Source organism: Alligator mississippiensis, chromosome 2, assembly GCF_030867095.1.
Source record: "Alligator mississippiensis isolate rAllMis1 chromosome 2, rAllMis1, whole genome shotgun sequence".
In the NCBI taxonomy this organism is placed as follows: domain Eukaryota; kingdom Metazoa; phylum Chordata; order Crocodylia; family Alligatoridae; genus Alligator; species Alligator mississippiensis.
The window spans coordinates 39,908,405-39,935,422 of NC_081825.1; the positions used below are offsets into that span (position 1 = coordinate 39,908,405).

The 27,018-nt window shown below is 45.0% G+C and overlaps 1 protein-coding gene across 3 annotated transcripts in view; it reads left to right on the forward strand.

The window, feature by feature from the left end:
• RBPJ (recombination signal binding protein for immunoglobulin kappa J region) overlaps positions 1–27,018 on the forward strand; it is a 109,155-nt gene that overhangs the window by 188 nt on the left and 81,949 nt on the right. The gene's annotated exons all lie outside the window — the stretch shown is intronic.

Below are 27,018 nucleotides of genomic sequence, written 5' to 3' on the forward strand. Positions count from 1 at the left end.
TCGCTCCCCGTTCCGCCCCGCTCCTCCCGGGCGGCTGGGCCCCTTCGGCCGCTTCCCCGGCGGGACGCCCCGGGCCGCGGCCCCGGGGGCCGAGAACCCCCCGGGCGGACGCCCCGGCCGAGGCGCCCCCTGCCCGAGGCCGCGCCCGCTCGCCCGGGAGCGCTCGGCCTGCGCCCGCCCCGTGCTGCTGGGGCAGCTCCGTGCCGGGACAGTGCCTGGCTCCATGCTGCCCTGAGGGCGCTTCTCTCTGGCTGCCGGCAGAGTCCCCCCCAAAGGCTCCCGGGCAATGTCCCGGGAGAAGTTGAGTCCCCCACGCACCGCAGCGTGGCTACGCGAGCGGCGTGGGGCTCGGCAGGGAGGGCACTGCTCCCTGGCGCGGGAAGCGAGATGTTCCTCTTCCCCTGCACCCCCGGGGCCCGGCTGCGGCTGCTGTCAGGGCCGCGCTGCAGCTCCCGCCCGCGCAGCACCCCTCGGCTCTCCCGCACGGTGTCCTTCCAGATGCCCCCTGCGGGCCAGGGAGAATGAGAGAGCGCGAGCCCCAACGTGCCGTGTCACCTGCTGTGTTACTGCTGAGTGTGGGCATCTTCTTGGTATCCCAAATTATCCTGAACCCTGCTTGCAGCCTGTTCCTAATCTTTAGTCTCGCTGGGTAGTTCCCCCCCCCCCCCCGGCCTGGTCCCTAAGGGGATTGGGGCTGCTAGGGCAGCAGTAGGCCTTGCCTCCTCCCCACCTGCTTGATTGAAACAAAATCCTGGTGGCTGAAAATAATTCTAGGCGTGGGGGGGAGGAGGGGGGTGTTTTTTGCACGTTTGGCTAAATATCCTGCCTTCACATCGCATCTGTGATTTTTTCTCCCCGTGGGATTACGTAGTCTCTAGGCTTGGCTCTGTGGTTATAGCACAGAGCCAAGCCTATTTGGGGGTGGGGTGGAGTTGGTGGTGGTTGCTTTTGTTCTTATGGAGGTGGCGGCATTATGGTATTTTCTTGTTTTGTTTTGGCCTTAGCACTTGTTAGTTTCTTGTTTCATGGTTGTCAAAAGCAAGCGTTAAACTGTTGCCTGATTTTATTCGAGTTCAAAAGGCACTTGCTGCTGTTGCTTATTTTGGCTGCTTAAACCTTCTTTAAAACAGCAAGTCTTGTGTGTTGCAATCTGTGGAGTACACTATTTAGAGTTCTAGAGTTGGGGGAGTAAGACATAATGGTGTTTCTAAAAGTTTGCCTTACATGGGTTGCATGTTAATTTTATTCCAGTTTCTGGTCACTTAATTGCCTCTGTGCTTGAGTTTTATTCGTTTTGCTTATTGATTGGGACAGAAATGTTCTCCGTGACATCCCATCTGTTTTTTCCAGGAGATGCATTTTAATTTTTGACTAATTAATGAACTTACGAATGAGAGAAACACACTAACAACAAAGGAATAGAAAATATGTTGTGTTTTAATGTAAGGGTGGAAGTTTCTCTGTGTTTCAATTCTAACAATACAACTATTGTTTAGCATTTTCAAATTGGTTAAATCCTGTAAAAAGAGAGGGAGGAGTCATAATTCTAACCTCAGATCTTGAATTAGTTAATCACCTAAAACATAGAGAACCTTGAAAAGATGTGCTAAAATGTATTAACGGGTATGGTTTTTATTTTATTCAGTGGTTTTGGGGGTTTTTTTGTGTTTTTAGTGTACTTAGGTTTTGGATTAGCAATGTGATACCCTGTTTTCTTTTAGTAACTGGCATTTTTCACAGTAGTAAAACCTCTCTTCATTCTAGTGTAGTTAATTTTCACTCACGATCTTAGAAAACAGGGTAGAAAACAGTTTAGAATTAAAAATAAAATAAATCTGTTAATGTAGTAACCAAGGGTTGCATGCTGTTTTTGTTGCTTGCATGCACTTTCTAGCAATCATGAAATTTCTAGATGAAGCGTATAAGTGATGCTTTGTAATTGCTGGGAGGTGAATGTTGGAATATTATCTTTTCATGAAAACTAGTTGTTAAAACTAAATTGCAGTACATAAGCCTGATAAACCTATTGTCTTGTTCCAGTAATCTGAAAGGACTAGTAACAGTAATACCTGGCTATAGAAGTTGTATTTCTGGCACTGTGACCTTCACCCAGTTTGCTGATGGAATATTCTTTTATCATAGGCTTACCTGTGTTGAAAAATGCATAGGTATACAGCTTTTATATAAGGCCCATGAGAGATTTAGATTTATTATGTATGATCCCAGCAGTCTTTCCTGCCCAAGTGCAGGGGGACTGGACCCAGTGATCTATAAGGTTCCTTCCAGCCCCTAACAACTCTGGAATTATGAACCCTTAAATCACCTTGTTATGGATCAGGACTCCATTGTACTCAGAACTGTGCAAACAGAACTATGTGAAGGTCCCTGCCCCAAAGAGCATGTTGTCTAAATATACGACAAGAAACCAAAAATTAATGTAGTCATATGGGGGGGGAGGGGGATATGGGGAGCTGGTGAGATGGCATTGGACAGAATGATAGGCAGCCTGTTGCTTATAGACAGTAAGGAAAAGGAGGGTTTTGGGGGAGCCTGATCAGGTTTGTAAATTTTGTGTGTAGCTGTTGGCGGCAGCATGGGAGAAATACAAAGGTACCTTTTTAAAATTTTAACAAGTGGGTAAAGAAGACTGGTATAATCAGCTGACTGGAGGTGAGGTTCTGTGTTTTAACAGTGAATGAAGGATAGTAAGGTGAAGATAGATTGTGAAGGGCCTCAAAATGCCCAGTGTTTGTTATGCAGTAGAAATAAGGAAGGTAGCTGGTATGTGATACAAATAGAGATGACAAAGTAGTGGCACAGGGAAATTACTTTTGCTTCAGCTTTCAGAATAAATATGTGCAGGCTTGCATTTGTCAAGACCAGTGTAAAGGATTTTGGAATAATTGTGATGCAAGAGAGCCTAGCTGTGTGATGCATACAAAAGCCAAGTTTTAAAAAGGAAGGCAGAAAGAATCATCAGGATCTGGACAGATAAAGGAGTCTCTATAGCAGAATCTAGGTAAGTCTGAACTGAGATTTGATTAGTGGTGGTGGTCAAGTGGAGAAAGGAAGAAACAGCTGGAGCTTCTGGTTGAAGATTAAGTGCTCTGCTTTGGCTATGTTGAGATTCAGCTGATGGCTCTTTTCCATAAAACTAGGTTGAGGTTTGAGTTTGGATAGGAGGCAGGTGTAGGCAGGGCAAGGTCTAAGTTTTCAGCCTAGATATTTTAGTTGAATTGTTTATACAGATTAAATTTCCCACAAATAAGGTGTAGAGGGAGAAGACAGTGGGATCAAGGGCAGAAAGTTGGAGGAGAGGCAGGAAGCCATGAAAAGACAGACTGAAGAATTGGATTGAGGATTAGGACCTGAAATAGATGGAATCACATAAGCCAAAAAGGATGGGAGTGGGAAGGACAGGATTTCCAGAGGAATATAACTGATTCTGTTTAAAGATAATTAGCTGGTCAAGCAGAATGAGTATAGAGTACTAATTCTGTACTTTGGCTATAGTCTTTGGTGAGTGGATTGTGGTGCTCAACAGGAGGAAGAAGAAATGAGGACATAGGGATGTTGTTGAAGGAGAGGAACTCTGGGGAGTAATTTCCTTATTAGCATAGTTTAAACATTATGGTTATTGCTACTTGAGTAATAGTATAACTATGAATATTATTGTACATGTGCACATAATGAGTTTTTCTAAACTCAAAGACAAATGAGCAAATGCTTTTGGCTCATGCAGCTTTAACTTCCAAGTCATTAGCATGGTGATTCTTAATGAGGGTGATGTGAGATTCTTTGGCTGTCATGGGGTGTGAAGACATAAGCAGATAAGTAAAGGCTCAAGGTGCAGTTACTGGGCAGCCAGTGGTCCTGGGCCAGAAGCCCTGGCTGGGGGGTCGGGGCCGGGGGGGCCCTGCTGTTGTGGGAGCCCACTGGGCTTCCCCTGGGTCCTTTTGCCCTTGGTTCCTAGGAACCAAGGGCAAATGAATATTAATTTTCTAAACTTTTAGGGGCCCCACAGGCTGGATAGAATGGCCTTGCCACCCCTGATTTAGATATTCTAAAGTGTGCTTAATATAAACATCATAAATAATGTGGTCTGTCCAACTGTTACATCGTTCTTGGTTATCATAGAATTTACGAATTTTCTTCACTAGGTGTAAAACCCGAAATCATTTTGAGACCAAAGTTAACCAAATATTAAGATTGTAGGACCCCTTGCTGTATTAGGGTACTCTTTAACTTAAATCCTTTGGAGTTAATGGTAAGTACTTGGTTAGTTGACCTCCATGTTACTGTAATGTAGTGATTCATTGACTCTCAAGAATAGATATACTAGAATCTGTAAGTGGAGATTTTCAGGTAGTGAAATTAAATTTTTTTTTAATTAATATGAAACAGTTGTAATGTTTTAAACTTAAATATAGTTGGCACTTACATTTTTTCTCCGTTAAGTCAGGAGCAAAAAGCAAGTGTCACCAGTCTCGGCATCAGGGTGAATACTCAGTCTGTCATCAAAATTTGACATGAGTTTTAAGTGTGTGCATTTTTAATAGAAGTCTAATTTAACAGCACAATACAATAATAAGAAATTAATTTTAAGTTTTCCATATAGATGTCAAAATGAATAATGATTCTAAAGCATAATTGCAATAGTATCAAATGTTGCAGAAGAATGAGATATCTGTTTAGACTGGGGTGCTCAACCCCCAGCTGGTGGAACCATTGCATCCATCCTCTAGGGCTTCCCACAGGTCAGAACATTTTAGTGGTAGGGTGAGGGGGATTAGTGACAATTAACACTGCCACCCCTCCTGCATTGCCAAATTCCCAAGCCATGTGGTGGGGGTGGGGAGGGGGGAGCACATCAGGGCAGAGCCATGCCCCCTTCCCCTGCTTGCAGCTGGATCAGGGTGGGCTACCCTCCCAGCTTCCTCTGGGTGGTTGGGCCAGGTCCTGCCATGTCTGTGGGGCAAAAAAGTCACACTGTTCCTCAAGATGAGCATTCAGGGGCTAGTCTTTTTTGGCATGCATGCCACATATTGTCATGCACCCTCTTGGAGGGCTATTCTGATTCCCTTCCCTTGCCCAATCCCCTTCCCCTGCTCTGCTTTCTGCTCCTTGACTTATCTACATTTGTGCTGCCTGCCCCTTCCCTTATCTGCTGCCTGCCATATACCCAGTCTGTCCTTGCCACTTGTGGCACATGTGCTGAAGGTTAGCCACCCCTGGTCTAGAGCCTAGTAGGCAAGAAACAAGACAGCATCTATTTAATAGCTGGTATATTTATTTGAGGAAGAAATGATTAATTCCCTGCAAGAGCCTCAATATAGTTTATATTCAGCTGAAAATTGAAACAGTAAATATGAATTTGTATTGGAGATGTTTCCAGAATTACTTAAGCAGTTCGTTGTTTCATGCAGAAATATTTACATTTTTGTGGGACAGTTAGTAACATGTTCTAAAATATATTTCCTTCTCCCAAAAAAAAATTGCCTTTGTGGTTGTTTATTCTCAGTTATTACATCATGGAATTTCTTGTCTTTCAGATACAGAATGTAGTGTATAACTTTAACATGACTTCATTCTACAAAAAAAATGAATAATAGAGTCTGCAATTAGAAATTAGTTAGTAATGTGACAGAGCCAAATAGAGTCCTTTTTACACTCTAATACTCTAAGTAAGCAGAAAAAAATTTGAATGCCTAGAGGGTGACAAGTCTATTGATTGAGGAAGCTTTTTTTTTTTTTTTTTTGCACATACTTCTGACTATAGCCAGGCTTTAGAGTGTTTCTTTTTATAGAAATAATTGATAGTAATTATCAGCCTTGATGAAGCTGGTGTTCTATTTTATATACTGTAAAGGCATGCTTCATTATAGCACTTTACTATAAGAAATCTTCACTGTGAAAGCAAAATTAGGTGATGCTATATTGAAAATTACTTTGGCTGGTAGAGTCAGGACATACTGTATTCAGAATCATGTTGTCATTAGAACATAATTAATTGACCTGAGCTTGGAATAATTCATCCTGGTCTATATTGAAACTGTGGCTCTAGCAACCTGCTTGCTAACTGATTCTTTAATATCTTTGTAGTTTAGACTAGCCTTTAATGCTCTTTCTTGTTAACTTAAACAACAGTGCCCTTCAGTATTACACAATTAAAACTAAACAAACATGTCTTTGTGGAGAAAAGACATGCAATTTCTAGTAACTAAACATTATTAGCTGCCCAGTGTTTTCCTTGCGTTCAGCTTTTATATAGAAGGAAGAACCCTCTTCTCTTTTGTCTTTGCTTTGAGATGTGATTATATATTTGAAGTAATAACTAATCTGTACTTCTAAATTTCAGCGCACACTTTTTTTGTCATAAAATACGCATTTTGAATTATTATAGCTTTTGTATTCAGTGTACTGGCTTGAACAAAACCAGCTTTGAAACCTTGTTGCTGGTGATCTAATAGTTATTAGAGTTTAAATGTTTAGGTAGCACAAAGAGTTGAGCGAATATATGTAAGTCTAGTTGAGGACAAACTAAGATGGCAAGCAGTTGTTTTTTAAACACACAGCTGGAGATTAAGACTCTGTTATTTCCTTAACTTCAGTTATTTCATGTACAGTTTTGGGGAGGACAGATTCATAAGTGTGTGCATCTGAGGGGTCATGTGCACAATGTGTCCTACATCAGAGTGTCTTCATTGCTTGTCCAATTATTTACAATTGTTATTAGTCATCAAATACATCCATCTATAATCCTCATCCTTAGGTGGAGTTCATTTTTAGTTTTCCTGCCAGGGATCCTGGTTTTCTCTGTTTAAAAATTGCAAATTTTTTGATTAAAAATCACAGATTCTCTGTTTTAAACCCCCCAAATCTATGTTTTTCTGTGATTTTTAAAATGAAATGCCACTATATACATAGGTATCTGTTGAACACAATGTTTTACTGATATACTTAACATTTTTAAGCAGTTTGGAAGTCTACCAGTGCCTTGATCACTATAATAAATTCTAAATACCTATAAATTTTGGTGTTTCCTTTTGGGTTTTTTATCATGGAAAATCAGGACACAGGCCCTTTGCTCACCAGGGTGCAGGTCCACTGTGGCTGTGACATGTTCCATCCCTCCCCTCCCCCCCGCTTTGTGGCCCTGAGCACCCCTGATATGCTGGTGCCCTGCCCATGCCATTGCCCCTCACTCCCCACCCATTGCCCCTCAGTCCCACCTGCAGCCCGCCAGCTGTGCCAGAGGGGACCCAGGTCTACAGTCGTGCTGCTTGCAGCAGCACCTGAGCCCTGGCTGCTGCCTATGGGAGGTGGCTGCTGCAGGGGAGCAGAGCACAGAGTCTGGCTCCCCCTTACCCACAGGCGGCATGGCTGGAGCGGACCCCTTGGTGGGGGCAAGTGCGGGCTGGGAGCTGGGGGCAGCTCCCTGCCACTGCAGGCACTGCCAGGGAGACATGGGGGGCATGTGCCTCCCAGATTTGTGCACAGGGCGGGTATGGGTTGTGGGTTTGGGATTCCCTGGCCTGCTGCCCACCTGCCAGGGTCTCTGCAGCTTGGTGGGCAGGACCCAGTGCAGCAGAGCAGGGTCAGGTGCCACTGCTGTGAACCCATGCTCTCTGCGCTGCCACCCCCACTGCTGTTGGGTGGGCAGGGGGTGGATCGCCATGACAGCATCAAGCTTCCCCACCCTGTTCTGCCCTGCTGTGACAGTTCCTGCTGGCTGGGCCCCAGGGGGTGGGGCAGCAGGGCAGGGAGCCTGAGCCCGCAGCAGCTAGCCCGCACCTGGGCTGTGTATCAATTTAGGGGGCACATGCCCCACTTAAGAGTGTGTGCGGTGGCAGGGAGCAAGCCCCATTCACTGCCCCCCATATGAGCTGCCTGCAGCCCTGTCCCGCTCCCTGCTCAGGCCCTACAGCCGTGCATTCCAGCCTCGGGCCTCAAGCCCCATGCATCACTTGGGCTGGGTAGCAGTTCTAGCCCTGCCCAACTCCCTCCCTCCTTCACTATGAGCGCTTCATTTGCCCGCCCCCCCCCCCCCGACTTATTTGTGAGAGCTGCTCTCCAGGCTGCCTGGCAACCATGTTGGTGTGTACATGTCCATGTGCATATGGTGCCTCCTACTGACCGTCCCACTGCCTCCATCCCTTTGCAGACTGGAACTCTGCCATCCTACAAAGGGAAAACCACCCGTTTCCTGAGTTTTTCTCGTTAAAACGAGAAAAGCCAGATCCCTGTTCATTACCATGTCTTTGTTTGTGTTATTCTGTTACATGGTTATTCTGGAAGTTTTGGTCTCCCTTTTTTTACATTAAAGTTCCACCTGTGCTGTACCTGTATTTTTCTGGCATGCAGCACTTTGGCAGATTGCAAGAGCTTCAACATCAGAGTGGAACTTGATGAAATTTGTTTCATAGACAGCTGTTAAGGTTGGATTGGGACACTGCATAAGACTGACTATGTCTAGCTCATTAGAACAGTATGTGAAACTGAGTAAACTTCTCTGTTTCCTTCTGCTTCTACCCAAAAGTAGTTAGAAAGTACATCAATTTTGTCATCTGTGGAGGACTAAAATGGAGACTGCAGAATGACATGAATATTTTCAAGCCAAGTTTTATTTTTTTTTGTCGTTGTTGAACATTCTAAAGTCTAGCCTAAGAGAACAAATTATACTTAACTTATTCAGTGACATTTTTTTTCAGCCATAAGTATCAATTTACTTCATATTTTACACATAGGAAAACTGTGGCACAGAAGAGTTGTGACTTGCCAAAATTATATGCAAAGATGTGTTAAAGTCTCCAGACACTTTTGACTGCATTCTGTCTGGTGGGTAATATTTCCTCCTTGTTGTGCTGTTATGGACAAGTTGGTCCAGTGTTTTATTTCACCTGCTAGAAACTTTTAGACGCAAAAGGCATCGAAATACTTGGCCTTTTGCTTTTATGATGAAGAAAAAAATGGATCATGTTAGTGGAAAACTGAAAGGGATGAATGTATAATCTGTTTTAATAGCTTTCATTGTACAGTGTTAGCAAAAAGGATGTTACTGCTTTTATGGAAGTCCTTAGGAACAGAATTTATGAGCATAAGAAATGTGCTGGTGTGGTACAAAAACAGTATCCATTTCCATTCCTCTCTAGAGTTTAATCTGCATACATTATTTGCTTTTTCTTTTATGTAATAGTGCTCTCTCACAGGCAAAAGTATGGCAGTTCTGTTAAATGCAGTAACAAGCTGGAGGAATAAAAATAAAACAAGGCCATTATATTGAGAAGCTGATTCTTTTTTCCATTCCTAAGCCTTCTGGTAAATAAATAGAGCATTGATGAGTTGAAAAATATTAATCTGTTGTACTGTCTTCCAATGGTGATTGCCAATACTACTTCATTCTTTAAAGAAATATCTTGTTGCCAGCTCAGTTCTGAGCTCCATGATGTTCATAATTTCTTTTGACAATACCTAAACTTTTTGCATCCTGGACTTTTTTTCCTTGACACACCATGGTTGGTGGAAGTGAACTGGCAGTCTTGTATCTAACATTTTTTAGATATGTACTGAAAATATCTTTCCCAATCACAACTCAGCTTTTAAATCCCAACATGAATTTTATAACAGGACACACAGGGAATTAGTGGAGTAGTTAACCAAAATAACTGGTTGGGTCTACAGCTCTGTGTGTGTAAAATCAATTAAGTACTTTCCAGCCCAGTTCCTGTGAATGATTAAGGCAGGGGTTGTCAACTGGGGGTACATGTGGGCAGGTGGGGACAGAGTGCCACCATCCAGGACCAGGGCTGGGGGTGGGGGGCATGAGGGCTGTGGCTGTCCTCTGCAGGCAGCACAGGCGCCACCTGGCTGGCCAGACATGGCGGGGAGCTCACATGAGGGGGCTGTTGCTGCTTTGTGGAAGTCTCTCCATCCGCTCCCCGCTATGTGTCGGGCTGCTACCTCCAGAAGGAGTACACTCCTTAAAAAAGGTTGAAAACCCCTGGATTAAGGTATAAGAGCCATCTATTTCTTTCTCTGCTCATCTTCTGTAATTTCATTGTTGCTCTGGTTAACCTACCTACTGAAAATAAATTCTTTTAAAGGAGTATATTTCTGTCAAACGTGTACATTTTTAGACATATCTTTCCCATCTTAAAAGTCTAAATGATGGTTTGTCAAACCTCTATTTAATCCTAACTATACAAACTAGGGGTGTGTCCAGCTGAGCAGGAACGTATTTCCCTCGGGTCGAATAGCAGGGGCACACCTTGTACTGATGCTGCTTGTCCCCAGGGAATACCTGTGCCACATGTGCTTGGGCATGCAGCAGGTTACCCCAGGTGGGGTATGAAAGGCTGGGGCCAGCAAGTGTGCTGGCCCCAGCAGCCTTACCTGGAGTCCTGGGGGCCTTCCCCCTCTCCTCCCGCCCCCGGGTCCACAAAGTAGTGGCGAGGGAAACACCTTGATGTGTGGTGTGTAGTTCAGTACCACATAATGCGCATCCACACTTATGGGTACATGCCCTAGAAGTGTTTTATGGACTATAAAAGAGATATTTACAGCCCTGACTTATCAACATTATAAATATGTAAAACAAGTTAAAGATATATTTAAGGCCACATGTTTTCCATGATTCTGTAGTTGAAGAGTTGGGTAGCAGAATTTAAGCCTTTCTTTTAGGGGAAAAACATGTTTCTAGTCCATGCAGCAGAAGAGAAGATTTTCTAAATATAACAATTATAAGATTATTTGTTATCTTCCTAATACAAAATAAACTTAAGATGCATTTAGGACAGGTAATCTGTGTTTAGCTTTGGTGACAATGAATCCCAATAATGTTTAGTTTTTAGTATCTTTTTCACGCACATCTCAAAGCACTTTCCAGGGTTTGATATTAATGCCAATTTTAACTCTTGGTTGATTTGTTAGTAAAAACACACAGCTTATGACCAGGGATCCTGGTTTTCCTTGTTTATAAAAATCTCTGATAAAAAATCCCAAATTCTCTTATTAAAAAACCCCCAAATTTGTGTTTTTTCCATGATTAAAATGAAAACACTACGTGTGTGTGTGTATGTGTGTAGGTATAGGTATCAGTTGAACTGATGTTGAACAATGTTTTACTGATATACTTACAATTTTAAAACAGTTTGGAAGCCTACCAGTACTTCAGTCGTTATAATAAAATAAATTCTAAATCAGGAGCAGGCAGTTATTTTGGGCAGAGGCGGCTTGCTGAGTCTCGGCAAGCCATCGAGGGCCACATGACAGGCAGCCCAGGGCAGATTAATATTAATTTTCTAAATTTTTTAGGGGCCACGCTGCCTGGATAGAATGGCCTTGTGGGTCACATTTTGCTCAACACTGTTCTAAATGCATATATATTTTGGCATTTGATTTTGGTTTTTCTGTCATGGAAAATCAGAGCTCCCCCTATCCCCTTCGCTCACCAGGACACTGGTCTAGCTGAGGCTGTCCCCCCCACTACTTTGTGGCACCAAGCAGCAGAAGCAGTGCTCTGCTTTTGCCCCTACCATTGTTCCTCACCCCCAAGCCACTGCCCCCCACCCTCCCCAGCCCTGCTGCCCCCAGGCCCCAGCCCCCACCAGTGTGTGGGGTGGGTGTGTGTGGGCATAGACAGTGCCATAGGTGACATGTCAAGGGTCATGTCCCTCTTTCCCCCTGCCCTGCCCCCCCTCCTGCCATAGACTTAGCTATGGTGGGTGCTTTCTACCATGCTGCCTGCCTGCATTTTCCTGTGGGATGCAATGTAGTTTGGAGAATTGGTTACTGTAATGGATTATGTAAAAATGGGGAATGACTTCCCCAGATTTCATGTAGTTTCTAACCCTATCTATAAGGTTCTTAAAGGATTGGAAACTTTAAAAGCAGCATAATATTTTACCATAGTATAAAAATATTAAAGATTTTCATATTTGTGTAGTCCCATACAGTAAAACCTTTATTGTAGACGTCGCTGAGTCACATTTACTGTGCTGTCTGTTAGGGTTGTTTAACAAGTCTCTTATATTTTGCCTTTTTAATTATTAAGAGTGGTATTTTTGTTCTAAATGGTGATCTTCCTACTGGAAGAGGAGAATGTATTTTTGCAGTTTTTTTGAGAGGTGAGGCAGGTGTGCTCCTTGTGAAGAGGTCCAGTGTCTGCCTCCACCTTTCCAAGCAGCAGAATGGAGTTTACCTCAAACGATACGTTATGGTACTACTCACTGGGGCCCAATTCAGAAAGCATCTCTCCAAGATGATACCAAGAAAGTCTGCTAAATTTCTCCATTAAATTAGGGCCTGAATTTTGAATAACAGTGGAGAAACTGACTCACGTCTTGTTTATTGACAAAACTTATTTTCACACTATTGCTGCTTGGCAGTTGGGAGCAATAGCATTTGGAACTGTAGTAGTTGGTCTGCAGGTTCAGGGAGGTGACTATTTCAGTTCAGATTTAAAGGTCTATCTTTTCAGTTTATAATGATTAGGAACTTTCATAAAATTATAGTGTAAATTTTCCAGAAAGTGTTAGTTAATGTTACTGAATAATAAACCTGATGTACTTAAAAGTGACAGGCTGCTACATTCATCAGGAAAAAGTCCCCCATGTCTCGAGCCTGTACAGTTTTTCAACACTGAAATTTATTATTTCAAGTTTTACCAAATTTCCTTGCAGTTCCTTTTCTCATGCTCACACTCTTCTCCCTTATTTTTCTCATTAACATTTCTCTTCAGGTTTTTCCTCTCACAGTGCCTGCTCGCTCAGATCTTTTCAAGATAAAAAATAATCCTTGTGCTCTCACTTGCCTTGACAACTACTGCTTTCTCCCCTTTATTTCTAACTTCATTGAATGTACCAGTTGTCATCATTGTCTGAAAGTTTTGCCTTCTAATTCCAGCGTAGAAACTCTGAAGTCCTGCTTCCTTTTGCTGTACTCCACTGACATGGCTGAGAGAGCCTTGAGCAGCCTCTTATCCAAAGCTTGGAACCCTTATTTTACATCAGGCTTGTCCAGCATATGGCCCGTGGGCCGCCTTGTGGCCCACCAAGCCATTTTATCTTGCCCGAGGCGGTGGCGCCGCCTCCATGGAGCACGGAGCTGCTGGCGGCACCGGTGCTGCAGAGCACAAAGCCACCGGCGGCGGGGCAGTGGTGAGGCGAGGCAGACAGGGCCAGCCCGCAGGCCCCAGCCGGCGGGGAGGGGAGGGGATCTGCTTTCCCCCGTGGGGCCGGGCTCATCAGTGAGCTGGGTTCTGCTGCCGCTGTCCCAAGGAGAGACAGTAGTGATAGACGGGTGGAAAGAAGCCGTCAGTGAAAAATGAATAAATAGGAGACGGCAAAAGAGCAAAGAGGGATGGAGAAAGAGTGACAGCAAGTCATGGAAAAGAAAATAGGTCAAAATTAAAAAAAAAACAAAAGTAAAACAGGGAAGAGGGGGAGGAAAGCAGGGGGGAAAAGGCCTAAGGGAAACAGGACAGTAATAATAGTACAAGGTGAGAGAGGCTCTCAAACAAAAAGGAAAAGGAGGAAATCAGGAAGACAAAAGGCAGAACAAATAGGGAGGAGAGGTTGGGGAAAAAGAAGAACGTAAAAGGTGGGGTCTGGCAGGTTGTAATGTGTCATAAATCCAATGTCTGTGTTAAGTCCGTGAAATATTGAGTCTGTGAAAATAAAAATAAGCATCTTTGTCTGTATAGGTTTTATTTTTTTTATTTATTCAAAACACACCACCAGGATGGGAAAAGAGGATGCAAATGCAGGAACCAGGGAACCAATCTCCCCACCCCACGACTGCATTACAGGCAGCAATGCCAGCTCTGCTCTGCGGAACCTGCAAGGGAAGCCTTGCATTGGGGGGAAGGGAAACCCCCATGAAACCCCACATAGCTGCAGCGGGGTCCCAGGCAGGCTTAGGGGAGCGGGTAAAACCCGAAGGGCAGCAAGAATTCACTTGCAGCCCCCCCACCCCAGCACTGTAGGGAGAGCTGACACTGGGCTAGGGAGGTCATCCCAGAGACCCCCAAAAGTCCCACCCAGGAGCCTGTGCACACTGAGGATTGGGTAAAACACCCCCCCCGCCCCACAGCGCACAGAGCTCATACTGAGGGAGGAGGGGAAACCCTCCATTCCTAGAAGTCCCCCAGACCCTGGGCAGCATGTGGGCACTGCCCCCCATGTCTGCTCCAGCGGTGTGGCCTATGCCACTGCCACTCTCCCAGCACCAGAGCTGGGGCTGGGGCTGCAGCTGGTATCCGTGCCAGCCCCGGAGACTCCCAGCAACCTCCATAGGTGGTTTTCTTGCTGCTTTCCACCTGACTACCTCTTATGGATTTCCTGCCCCCACCCTCTGCCATTTTTACTGGAAGGGTTGGAGGTGGAGGATCTCAATTATACAAAGTTGGGGTGGGGGAACTCTTGGGACACTTCCCTGCCTAGAAATTGCAGCTGAGAATGTGACAAGTTAGAAGACACTTGAGTGATTTCCTACCCCCCCCCCCCCCCCCCCCCCGAGTGAGGCTGTTCAGTTTGGGTCGCCGGCCCACTGGGTGATTTAAAAAGTTTGTGATCTGGCCCCACATTCAAAAAGGTTGGACACCCCTGTTTTACATCCTCATCTTCCTTGATATTGCATCACAATGTTTTCTTGAAATCTTCTCCCCTACTTTCCCTTGGGTCCTCTGATCCATGATTTTTTTTTTTTTTTTTGAGCATCTCATTTGGAGAATCTTGACTTCCTCGGTATTTCTGTGTGGGTTCCATTGGGCTTTCTCCTTTTTGCAATTGTCATTATGTTCCTGGACCACTTTATTTGCATATATAATTTCAGCTATCCTTTTTATCTTGGTTGTTCACAGATCTACTTCCCTGTTCTGTGTGTCTCTTTTTGTCATCTCATATGTTCAGTTGTTGGCTTAATATCAGCATGACCAAAACAGTGTTTTTGAAATCAAGTGTTGCATTCCTTTTTGCCCCCCCCCCATTTGAAACAGAAAGCCCAAACCCTTAAGCCCCTCCAAGTTCTTCTTTGTTGATACAGCTTCCATTCTTATTAACCAGGTTTGTAACTGTGGCTTTCTAGGGGGCATTTCATCCAGGTGGTTGATTCTGTCTTGCATAACTCACATGAACATCTAGTCTTTCCTTTTAATTCACACAGTTAAACTCTAATCCAAACCCATAGTATCTCTTACCTCTGCCAGTACATTTCATTTCTCCTACTTCTGTTCATTCAAAATGGTGCTATAAAAATAATTTTCTGGATTATTATGATGACCACCTCTATCTTTCCATGTCCTTACATTGGTAAACTACTTATCTTTGCTTTCAAATCCCTTTCTGACTTATCTCTGCTTTACCTGTCATCTCTGATATGCTGTCAAGGCTCACTCTGACATCTGACACTGCACTGCCAGTAATATCAGGCTTTAAAGCCCATTTAAATTCTCCAGAAAAAAATTAACTGTGCGCCTTCTCTCATACTGCTTCCAGTAAATATCTGCAAGGCCGTCACATGTCCTGTTGCATATTCCTACTCAAAATTTTCCTCTGCTATGATGTGTACAAAAAGCTTGACAGGAACTAGGTGGCTGACACATTAGCTACTGCTTATGATGTTGATCATTATTTTCCTGTGCTGCTCCTGTTTACATCTACCTATTGTCTCTTGCCTTAAACTGTGACCTCTCTGGGGCAGTGGAGGATCTTTTTTATTTTATTACATCTTCACAGTACCTAGCACAATTAGGCCTTGATTCATTATATACTAATGGATTTCTAATAGGCTGTGTGACGCTTCTGGTGCTGATTTGATTCAGGGGAGAGATTTGGTCTGATTCAGCAGCTGAAGCTCTGAGTCTAAAAAGAATCAGGAGACCAATAAAAAGGTCTGAATCAATTCAAAGCTCTCCAAATCAATTCAGAAAAGATTTGGAGATTTGGGCAGTCCCCCGCTTGCTGCTGCAGGGAGCTGGACCTGGACTCCACGCCGGTAAGTAGGGAGTGGAGGAGGGGGGAGGGCACCATGGGGGGACCCCCACCAGGCCCCAATCCCTGCCTGTTCCCCGAGCCCCCCTGAGTGACCCCCGGCCCTTGCCAGCTTTCCCAGCTTCATTGATGGCTGCCCCACCTGGTCCCAGCATTCTGGCACTTTAAAACAAAAACAAAAAAAAGGCCCCGCATTCACTGGCTGCTGCCAGGCATGGGGGGTAATCTCTGCTGCCCCCCACCGCCCCGCAGTCTGTGCGGGGCTCTGCCATTCCCTGCCCACTCTTCCAGCCCTGTCAATGGCTGCCCTGCTTGGCCAGGTCCAGCCCCAGGGTCCCAGCTTTTTTCTTTTTTAAAGCCTCAGCTGCACCAGCTGCAGCAGCTAGTGAATGTGGGGTTTGTTTTTTTTAGAGCCCGGATGCTGGGACCAGGTGGGGCAGCCATTGACGGAGCTTGGAGAGTGGGCGGGGGATGGGGCCTGTTTGATGCAGAGATTTGGTCGATTTGGCAGCAGCTGAATCTCAGAATCAGATTTGGCCAAATTGATTCAGGACAGTGATTGGAATCACTGAATTGAATCACTGTCCTCCGAATCAGCCAAATCTGAATCCAAATCCAAAGTGAATAGTAGCCACTTTGCACAGGTCTAATTTCTAATAATCAGGGATCTGGGTTTTCCGTTTGCTGCAGAAAAAAGCAGATTTTTAACAGAGAAAAAAAAAAAAGAACTTCCTCTTTTAAAGGAGAAAATCAAGGATTTTCCCTTTTAAATGAGAAAAACACAGGAAACCTCAGGTTTCCCTTTGCAGGCTGGCCGAGTTCCAGCCTCCAAGGGGCTGCTTGGGGTGCAGGGAGCAGGAGGAAGGCTGTCAAGCAGGGGGTTCCAGGCTGCAGCAGAGAGCAGTTTCTGCAGCTCCCTCCAGGTAAGTGTCTATGGGCGGGGGAGGGGCAAAGGCCACGCTAAGGGCGGGGGGGGGGGGGGGGGCACATGGGGTGGGGCGGGGACTCATATGCCCCCTGACACTTGTGTCCACACTGGGGTGTGGGACTGCAGCCAGGCTGAACCAGCTCCAGGCAGAAGCTGCCTCTGCAGTCATTGCTGCTGAGGTGAGGCACCCCCTGCCCACCCAGCAGCAAAAGGGGACACAGTTCCTTTGCCACTTCCATGACTTACCATGGTAGTGCAGCGTTCCCTCCAGCGCTGAGTCCTGCCCACTGGGCTGTGGAGGCAGTGCCTGCCTGGAGCTGGTGTGGCTTGGCTGCAGTCCTGCACCCTGCTGTGGGTACAGAGATCTTGTGCCCCCCCACCTTCCCCACACACTCATTCCCTTCCTCACACGTGGAGGCTGGGGGGGGGGTAGCGAGTGAGGGGCATCGGCAAATGGCAAATTCTCTGATTAAAACCCTCCAAATCTGTGTTTTTCTGCAGTTAAAACTGAAACGCCACTATATATATGTGTGTATGTATGTGTGTGTGTGCATATATGTGTGTGTGTGTATAAATGCATAGAGATTTGCAGAGTTTTAATCAGAAAATTTGCCATTTTAAACCGAGAAAACCAGGATCCCTGCATAAATCAGCGATTTAAAACCAAATTAGCTTAATTGTGTAATCTCTTTTTAGCATCTCCTCAATGGTGCAAGACAGCACTCGACTACTCTTCTTTGTCCCCATTGTTATCATGTGGGGGTGGTAAACTTACAGGGCCGAAGGGTACGGCTCGTTAGGAGTCAGAATGTAGGAGTGTGAAGGGTAAGTACTGAGGAGATTTTTGAGGTGGGTGTTATTAACCATTAAGCTTCCTTTATTATGCACAATGGATTAACTAATTTACCACTCCTTAGATCGCTTGTACAACTGCTTAGCTTTCATAAACAATACGAAACACAACATATGCAAACACACACAGCACAAAAATATGACAGAAATTGTTGCTCCTGTTTCTGTTGATGATAATACTACAGAAAAGGGATTACAAATACAATTTCAGGTTACAATTACTTTACTGATTTCAGAATTATTTGTATTATTCATATTTCATACTTACCGCACCAATAGGTGTAGCATACTTGGTTATTCTGTTCTGTTACCCAGTCAGATGAGATTGCTGGCTTGGTGTTCCGCCACTTTCAGACGAGACAACTCGTTCACTTAAAGTGAGATATTTGTCTCGGGGACTCTGCACAGTTGATCAGGCTGCAATGCGAACTACTTGCAATTCTTCTTTCGATGCTCTGCAAGTGAGTTCTCCAAATTGGGATCACTTATGCTCAGTTTATATGGAGTGAGTTGGTGTCATGGCCCTCTCCTACTCCGCCTTGCCGTAAGTCCCATATTTGGGTGCGGATGCAGCATCTAGCGCATGCCTGTTTCACTCCACTGACCCAGTTTTGAGCAATTTTTCTTGGTCCGAGCTGGTTTTGGGACCTTTCAATTGCTCTAAAGTAACCCTGTATGCTCACACCTGATTGGTGCGTTAAGTTTCATTCTGTTATCTTAAGTTTCGTTTTACTATGAATCACTTACACTTACTTTGTTATGTCTCATTTCTATATATTTATATTCAGGCCCTTTCAACAATGGCTAATAGGCAACACACTTATACTCATTACTATGGCACCCATGTTGATGGAGGTTCATTGTTTATAAAACTATTGGGTAGTTTTGAATTAGGTGCATATAGTTAGCTCTTTATATTATTAAGGAATCAAGTTGGCAAGAACCTGGTGTTATGGCCTTAATGCATCTGGCGTTAGGCAGTTAATGGAGTCCTTCGACTAAATTAAGGAAATTCCCTATGTGGGATAAACAATTTAACAGAAGTTGAAAGGTTCAGTGAAAAGTGAAACCGAACAACAGTTCCCTCACGTGTTTTTTGTCTTCCCTCTCTGGACTTGAGCTTTCTTTCCTCCCTTGACAAAAGGGATCTTCCTCAAATCTTCTCTTGCAATCTCAGACTGGGCTCAGAAAAAGGAAGATGGCACGTAGGTCACATCCCAGATCCTTTGTTCTGTGTGCTCACAGCCTCTTTCTTTACATTGTAATCCATCTTGAGATTTGGCAAAAGTAGCCAAACATCATCCTTACTCCAGTATTTTAAAACCCTTTGTCACCAACCTGTCTTTCCCAAAAGCTTGTAAATGAGTCCACAGAATTCTCTTCTTCCTAGTGTTCTGTGTTTTGTATACCTGCCCCCTTGGCTTTCTAACTAGACCTTTCATCTTCCTGCCACTCCTGTGTCCCTTCTTCAGGAAGAACCTCTTTTCTGATGTATTATAGTGGAGAAGAGAGTAGCTCTTATCCTTGCTTCCTTTCCCAGCAAGCTTCACTTCCCAGCTAGTGGTTCTGTTTGAAAGATCCCTTCTGTGAGAGATGAGAGTTGGAACCATTTGAGGTGGCTCTGGAATGCTTTTAAAGGACCATGTCACTCTGTTACACTGACAATTAAATTGTAGTTGTTCACAGTAGTATACAACATGCCTTTTCTACTCTTATTTTTACTTTGTTTTGTAAAGTCAAGTCACTGTGAGTGCAGTTTAATTACATTTTCCTTTTTGGTTACAGGATGCAATTAATAGAGGTACTTCATCACTTACTACAGAATACTATTCTGTTGCAATGTCCTTGCCAGAAAGCCAGTCCTACATTAAGGTTTGGAAGCCTTGAAGGGTTTTTTTTGGGCGGGGACGGGTTTTTTTTACTCCTCTGTGGTTAAATACTCATTTGTATGTTTGCCTTAGGGAAGTTGGTTTCTCTCCCCATAGGGGAATTTCCTTATACATGCGTGTACACACACACTCGCGCACAAAAGTACAAAACAGAAGTGAAAAGTACCTCAGGCTTCCAAACCTGGCCTCTACTTCTCACTTCCTCCCCCCCATCATAGAAACAGTCTCGCAGTTCTTTCTCTAATTCATGCAGTGTATTCTCCCAGTCAGATATTGATTTTACCCTCGCAGCCTGTGAACCACTAGGGAAAGATGAAAGGAAATCAGATAATTAAATATTTTTGGGCTTCGTATCTTTAAATTGTCCCACTTTTTTGTTAGGCTTTCTTTGGACTGGCATACTTTACATGAACCAGTCTTCATCTCAAGAGATTTCCAATCTGAGATATCACTGCTATTCATCCTATATATTTTCTGTAGTTTCTGAAAATTCATTTACTGCAGGGCCTTTAGATTTCTGTGTGATTTTTGGGTATAATGCTACAACATTGTTAGAATTCTGTAAAATCCTGTGCTCATCCTAGAATTGGTCAAGAAATTGAGCTGTTTGGCTTGGGTGAGCAGTGAATCCTCAGCATAATGGAAAGCTACACATGATATGATAAATTGGCAAATTAAAGATGAGATGAAGACTCAGTGTCATATTGAGCTACCTTTTCTATCTTTCATTAAAGGAGTCTGAAATTACCACCTTATTTAGATAATAAACAAACCCATTTTGACTTTTTAAATTGTTTCTTTCATCATGAATCTTTATACATATTTGGACTATCTCCTGAGATAGATTAGGTGGTTGTTGTTGTGTCCGTCTTCCTTGGCGACAGAGGCATCTTTGCTAAACCTTCTATTTTCCATCCAGTGCTAATCTACATTTGGTAAATGGGCATACAGCATTGCAGGACAGAGGTCATTGGCATTGTCAATGAACTGGTGGTTTTATTGATGGTATTTCTTGGAGAGAGAGAGTCATAGAAATGTAGGGCTGCAAGGGACTTCCAGAGGTCACCTTTTGTACCTTACATCCCACCAACCATTTTGTCAAAACACCCTGGTCCCACCATGATAAAAACAAAACCCCACAAAATTGCACTGTTCGCAGTATCTGTTGATTCATCTACTTGAAGTGCAAACAACTGATTTTTTTTCAATCAGGCAGTAAATTGAAGTCCCACCTACACAACCTTTGTGTTTCACCAGTGGGACACGTCCCGCTGGTTGAGAAACACTGATCTAGTCAACCCCTGCCTGAGACAGGATCATCCAATTCCAAACTATCCCATACAACCATAATCTAAACTCTACATAAAACTATCCTTAACCCTGACACAACATAGCCCTTCCACAGGTAAAGCAGGGAAACCATGGCAGCCAATGTCCTACTTCTATAAAATGTAGAGGTACACAGATACATCTGTCCCACATCAGATCAGCACCAATTATAAGGAAAATTGACTGTATTGGCAATCTGCTTTTTTTGGCTCATGTGGCTGATTAAATGCCCCGTGCATGTGCACAGCCACAGTACAGCATGCAGGCAGCCAGGAGTGTAGCCCAGCAGTGTGAAGAGCAGCTGGGTCTGGCTGGTAAGTCTGTTGTTAAGGAAGGGGTGTGGCAGGGAGAGCATATTGGGGCCCCTGTGGTGAGGGAGGGAAGGAATGGGACTGAGACGGGGGCAGGCGCTGCACAGCCAGGGCAGAGTGGGTGGAGCTGCGAGCGGCTCATCCGTGGGCGCGGGGAGAGGAGTAGCTCCTGCTGATGCATGCACCCTGGGAGGTCATGGGGGGGCATGTCCTCAGATGTGTGTGCTGGGGAAGGGTGGGATGCCGCTGTGGGCTGGGGCAGCGCTGGGCTCTTCCCGGTGGGGGCTGGGCTGGGGCTGAACTTGGAGTGCTTGGTGGTGGTGCTGGGAGGGGGGAGTTATGGGGTACTATGGCTAATTTTGGGATGACTGCAGCTTCCCTCCCAGCGGTGCCATCACCTGCCACAAGTTCAGGCCTGGCCCAACCCTCTCCCCCTCCCCCCCTCTCACCACCAGGAAGAGCCTGGCACCTCCTAAGCCCCAGCTCACTGTGGCGACCTGCCCTCATCCCATGTGCATAACTGAGGGCACATACCCTGGGGTGAGCGTAGCGGTGGGAGCTGCCCCCCTGCACCCCTTGATGAGCCACTCATGGCTCTGTCCCATGCTCTGCCCCAGCTGTGCAGTGCCTGCCCCAGCCCCACTCCCTCCCTCACTGTGGGGGGCTCGATCTGCCTCCCCCCCCCCAATGCCCCTTCCCTTCCCCCACCACATACTTACCAGCCGGACATGGCTCTTCATGCTGCCCAGCTGCATATCGGAATCCGATCGGCATTGGCCAATATGGCTCATTAAAAATCAGCCCTTGGTATGGGCCCAAAAAATTCTCTATTGGTGCACCCCTTATAAAATGTTGTTAGTATTGTCTGTCTGCCTATGAAGAAGTAGGAAGCAGCATCCTAGAACCCTTTTGTAAGGAGTTTGTGTATTAACCATGTACCAGAAAATCCTTTTACACTTTGTTCAGCGTCTCCAGGTAGTTTGAAGATACTGACAGACTATGGTCTAATTAGCATGGAGGTGGCCAGGGACTAAAATGTCTGCTTTATTTTACTTAGTTCTTTGGCATTTCAAAACAGTTCTGATAATTTTTGGCTTTCAACAGTCTTAAGAAGCTGAGACAACATTTTCAAAAGAGGTTGGATACAGAGCTTAGCAGTTTATCTACTTGCAGAGTTGCTTATGTACTCTTCTTTTAGCTTGCTATATTTGTGGTAGCACAGTCATTATTATGAGAACATTGTGTAATAATATCACTGAATTATGATCACTTAAAGCAGGGGTGGGCAAAATGCGGCCTGGGGGGCCAGATGCAGCCCGCCAGGCCATTCTATCTGGCCCGCGGGGCCCCTAAAAATTTTAGAAAATTAATATTTATCTGCCCTGGGCTGCCTGTCACGTGGCCCTCGATGGCTTGCCAAAACTCAGTAAGCAGCCCTTTGCCCAAAATAATTTCCCGCCCCAACTTAAAGCTTAAGTAGTTAAGCTTTGCGTTTCATTTTAAACACTGATTTTTGTAATTATTTCAAAGGGAAATCTGATATATCTGGTCAGGTAAAATTTTCATCAAAACAATTTTTACTTTCAGGTTTGGGTTTTCACATGCAGTATATCTTAGTATGATTTCAGAGGAACATTTCAATTGTAACTTGCCTATATATAGAATTTTAACTGGACAACTCTGAAAAATAGCATACTTGTGCTTGTATGACACATTTTTGTGTAGAAAAATATACTTGTATAATTGCATTGTATGAAAATTTCATTGTAAAAATATGTATTGTTGCACAAACTACTTTGAAGCTTCATTCATTTTTACAAGCAAAGATCCCTTCCCCACTTCCGCCGCCCGTCTGCTCTGATGCACTGGTTTTCCAGTGCATTGGAGCAGGCTCTGAGCACGTGTAGGAGCCCTAGGAGGAAAAAAAGTTAGTCAAACAAGATATAGATTCAGGATACTCATATGTATATTCCTTTATGGTCCCTTCTTTTATTTCCTTCTGTTGAGATTGAATAGTTTCTCATACACACATGGAAATGTTATACTACAAAAACGTATAAAACAGGCTGAAGTTTGTCTGACATGTTCATTTTGTTCAATCACGACTTATCTGACATTTCAGAAATACTCTGATATGGATTAAAATATATTTCATGAATCTCTGACTGTCTGATTCATAGATCATTAGCCGAAGTAACCATAATAGGTACCAGAAGCGCTTAAATCCTAGTGGAACCTTATTCTGTACAGCATGGATGTCGACTTCCTGAGTGGGTAGGGGCCACAGCCTCCTCAGCCACTTGCTGCACAAGCAGTACACCTGCTGGGCCACATGTCAGGTTGCCTGGGCCTCCCTGTTATGCCATGTGGCCCCCCCCCCGGGCCATGCCCCATACTAAGACCTTCCCTGTGTGGGCTGTTTGCTATGTTGTGTGGCCATGCTGCATGGGTTCCTCTCCACTGTACAGCAGGAAACCCCTACAGCACCACACTCATGCCTTGGCCCCCACCAAAACCCTAGGTCCACAGTTCCCTCAGCCTCATGGGTTGCCCCTGCTCTAAGGGCACAGGCAAGCTGTAGAAGTTGGAGGGGGAAAGGGGAACCCGGAGATTCCCTTGACGGGAGCAGCTGGACAGTAATGCAGGGAGTGGTGCCTGGACCGAGAGCCTGATGATCACAGGTAAACCCCTCTGGGGCTGCATGTGGCCCATGAGCCTCCAATTTGATAGCTGTCCTGGAGATTATAGAGTTTGCATTGTCCCAGGTGGCTTGTGTTTTTAGTTAACTGTACAATTTAATGTTCAAAGTCTCTAGAAATTGTTGCTGAAAGAAATACCTAGCTTCTGTTTTTAAGTTAAAAAATGTTTTTGCTCTTAGAAGATATGTTTTCTGCTTCTGCAAAATATAAAGATAATGTGTGTTTAATACCTTTTTCCTGTAGAGGGCAGACCTGTTGTGAAGCAGTGTCTGAGGAAATGCAATTAGTAGAAAACAATTACCTTTGTCTGGAGATCAGTTTAACAGAACAATCTAAAACCTTAGTTATGTTAAATCTCGTAATGTATTTTTATAAAATTGTGACTTTCGAAAACGTAAAAGCTATGCTGTAAGGTTTTGCTGAAGTATTGGTATTGGAAGTCTGAAAGATCCTTTTGCTGGTATAAAGTGTGTATCCGCTAGTAGGCTTGCTAGTATAGCTGTAATGGGAAGGTTTTGGTATTGTACACCAGAGGTTCCCAACCACCAGTTTGCGGCCTGGTACTGGGCCATGAAGGGTTGGTTGGCTGCTGGATCATGGCACAAGCCCCGGACTCAAATCCCTGTCTGTCTGCCTGGGATAGCGGCTTCCACCACCAGCTGTGCAGGGTTAAAGCTGGGTGGCGGGGCAGCCCCAGAAGGGAGGCAACTGGCTCCACATGCCCCATTCTGCTCCCTCTGCCGTGGCCGTGTCTGGCGAGGCATTGCCTGTGCATCAGGTACTGGGGCCCGCATTGGGCCAGGCAGGACCCCCAGCCCATGGCTGGGAGTGGGGGGATGCAGGTGGGGAAATGCCTGGGGCAGAAGGCAGGGACACGGCTCTGCTGCTTGCTTCTAGGGAAGGCAAAGGAGCTCCTTGGACAGCCCCAGCTGGGTCCCCCGGGCCACCGCCTGTGCAGCCCTCTTCTCCCTTGCAGGGTCCCCTGGTTCCTGCAGCTGCCCCAACACATAACCGAGTACAAATTTTAAATATTTACAAATGTTACATATTTAAATGTGCAAATGTTTAACTATGTAAATTAGATTGTTTCTATACCAGGTCCACCAAAATTCTTTTGGTGAGTTTGCTGGGTCCGTAGTATAAAAAAGGTTGGGAACCATTGGTTTACACAATGCCAGAGAAAGTATTTCACTGTGGTAAATGACCCTTTTTACTTCCTTAGATTTTTTTTTCCTCCTTGTCTTTGTATGTGTGTAGTATGAAGCTTTGATAGTCACATTAATTCATAATGCATATGTTTAATCACTGCTGTTTGACTGCTGCAGCTGGTTAACCTTTCGGCATCCACAAGATTCCTGGATGATGCCAAAATGCTACCTTGAAATCTAGGGAGTCCCATAATTTGGGCTTGTGGCTTACTTAAAGCACCACAAAACAGACTGATGTAGCGTGTGTATTTACAGTTTCCTCCTAACTTTTCATTGAGTGGAAAGAAGAATCCTTTTATGAAAGTTAGCACATACATCCAATAATGAATAGATATAAATATCTTAGAGATTTTTATCCTCCTCTTAACTCGTCTCTATTGATGACAGTAGTGAACTCTCCTATACACAAAGCCAACCTGAGCAGGGTGTGAAGTCGGGGCAAATCAGCCCATGCAAGGCCCTGCCCCCACTCCGATCCCATCTGCCCTGGACCGGAAGAAGCTGCTGCAGCCATTGGCAGCAGTGGTAGGGTGGTTGGGGGGGGTAGCGAGCAGCTGAACTCAAAGCAAGCAGCAGTGGCTCCACAGAGCCCCGCAAAGCGTGGGGCTTGGGGCTGTCGCCCTGAGTCACAGCCCCAGGGATGGCCCTACCTATACATCTTGTATCACTATATCACTTCTTTTTGAAGGAGTGGCTTTAATGAATTGTAAAGTACACTGCGTCTGTTCCTTGACTGATGGGAAGGATGTATCTTATGATGCCCTCAAAGAGGGAGGATAAAGTAATGCAAGGAGCATACACAACCTATTGCAATGTGCCATAAAAGAAAAGAGATTCTCAAATACAAAATAAGGGTGAGTTTTACTGGATTGTTGAAAAGTCCTAATCCAAAGAAAATTCATAGATTCATAGATGTTAGGGTCGGAAGGGACCTCAATAGATCATCGAGTCCGACCCCCTGCATAAGCAGGAAGGAATGCTGCGTCTAGATGACCCCAGCTAGATGCTCATCTAACCTCTTCTTGAAGACCCCCAGGGTAGGGGAGAGCACCACCTCCCTTGGGAGCCCGTTCCAGACCCTGGCCACTTGAACTGTGAAGAAGTTCTTCCTAATGTCTAATCTAAATCTGCTCTCTGCTAGCTTGTGGCTATTATTTCTTGTAACCCCCAGGGGCGCCTTGGTGAATAAATACTCACCAATTCCCTTCTGTGCCCCTGTGATGAACTTATAGGCGGCCACAAGGTCGCCTCTCAACCTTCTCTTGCGGAGGCTGAAAAGGTCCAGTTTCTAGTCTCTCCTCGTAGGGCTTGGACTGCAGGCCCTTAACCATACGAGTGGCCCTTCTCTGGAACCTCTCCAGGTTATCCGCATCCCTTTTGAATTGCGGCGCCCAGAATTGCACGCAGTACTCCAGCTGCGGTCTAACCAGTGCCCGATAGAGGGGAAGTATCACCTCCTTGGACCTATTTGTCATGCATCTGCTGATGCATGATAAAGTGCCATTGGCTTTTCTGATGGCTTCGTCACACTGCCGACTCATGTTCATCTTGGAGTCCACTAGGACTTCAAGATCCCTTTCCACTTCCATGCCACCCAGCAGGTCATTCCCTAGGCTGTAGGTGTGCTGGACATTTTTCCTTCCTAGGTGTAGCACTTTGCATTTCTCCTTGTTGAACTGCATTCTGTTGTTTTCTGCCCACTTGTCCAACCTGTCCAGATCTGTTTGGAGCTGTTCCCTGCCCTCTGGCGTGTCCACATCTCCCCATAGCTTTGTGTCATCTGCAAACTTGGACAGAGTACATTTGACTCCCT